Source organism: Alligator mississippiensis, chromosome 2 (assembly GCF_030867095.1).
Source record: "Alligator mississippiensis isolate rAllMis1 chromosome 2, rAllMis1, whole genome shotgun sequence".
Taxonomy (NCBI): domain Eukaryota; kingdom Metazoa; phylum Chordata; order Crocodylia; family Alligatoridae; genus Alligator; species Alligator mississippiensis.
The window spans coordinates 122872351-122873613 of record NC_081825.1 but is presented as its reverse complement, the minus strand read 5'-3'; the positions used below and the strand labels follow the sequence as shown (position 1 = coordinate 122873613).

The 1263-nt window shown below is 36.6% G+C and overlaps 1 long non-coding RNA gene across 1 annotated transcript; it reads right to left on the bottom strand.

Annotated features, from left to right (window-relative positions):
- Positions 1 to 471: 471 nt before the first annotated feature.
- On the bottom strand, positions 472 to 871 carry LOC132248357 (uncharacterized). The gene is made up of 3 exons (XR_009459536.1): positions 847 to 871; positions 692 to 759; positions 472 to 560 (listed from the first exon to the last, which is right to left on the bottom strand). It is a non-coding gene; the product is annotated as an uncharacterized LOC132248357 (long non-coding RNA).
- Between the last annotated feature and the right edge of the window lie 392 nt (positions 872 to 1263).

Sequence of the window (1263 nt, the reverse complement as noted above, 5' to 3'; positions counted from 1 at the left end):
CTTTTGCGCTGGTAGTAATCACGATCTTTCAAAGCGCTCTGCACACACTTTCTGAGATGTATACACCTGCGTGTACCACTCCAAATCCCCCTCTTTTTTTCACAATAATCATGATATTTCAAAGGGCTCTGCGCACTATTTCTGAGATGTATATGCCTGTGTGTACCACTCCAAACCCCCTTCTTTTTTTCACAATAATCATGATCTTTCAAGACAGGGTGTTTATACCCACCTCGAAAACCCACCCTCTTTTTTTTTTTCACAATAATTATGATCTTTCAAAAAAGGAGAAAGACTCTCCTCTTTTTGTAAATTGTGCAAGCAATCAGTCCTGGGTTTCTTATTCACAGGGTTCAGATCACCTGTTTTGGGGGTGTGAATCCTAGTCTTTTTACATGTGAGTTTCTCAGAGGTATGTAGCTTGTTTTCCTCCGAGGAATCGTACCCTTCTGTTCTGTCCCATCTGTCTTCTGATCCTTGGGTGTTATGATCTGCAGGCTGTGCTTTTAGAGGTCTCTGCCCAGGTCCCTGCTCTTCTTTGGGTGTGGTGCGTGTGATCACTTAGGAAATATAAAATTTATATCTCAGCATTGAGAATTCACTTTCCTCACACACTGTAAATTTAAAATTTGCTTAACCCCTACACACAGATTCTCCTCCCACAGGAAACACACAGTTTCAGAAAAATTACCTTTTACTACTGGGTAAAAACATGACTGTATGTGCTTGTTCTGCTTTTCTATTTTAGAAGAAGAGGTTCTGTTTGAAAACAAACAGTTGTTATAACTTAGTGTGATTATAGCAACATTGCCACAAATAACCCAATCCTTTTAAAATAATTTTTACCTTATTGTGGTAAAATGGCCTGGCGCTTCCCCACCTGATAAGCTCTCTGTAATATAAATGAAATGATACAATAAGTAAGTCCTCTGTATTAAAAATTAAATAATAGATTAAGGAAAATAGTGCATGTATAAAGTAAAATATAACTGTATTAAAATAGTCAGCACTAAAAGACAACCCACCCCCTTTAGTCTTAAAAAATGTGGTGATCTGGACACACCAGGCCTCTTTTTTATCTTTATAACACACACCCCATCACCCCTATACCATAACACAATCTGTGAGAATATATCTTTTTAAATTCAGTCTTTATGTCCCTTAAAAATTTTTATAATATTTTATTAGTTTATTTTGTTAATCCTTCTTTTAAGAAGTGTTTCTTATCATATCCAGTGACCATTATGCATTGTCGACCGGAAA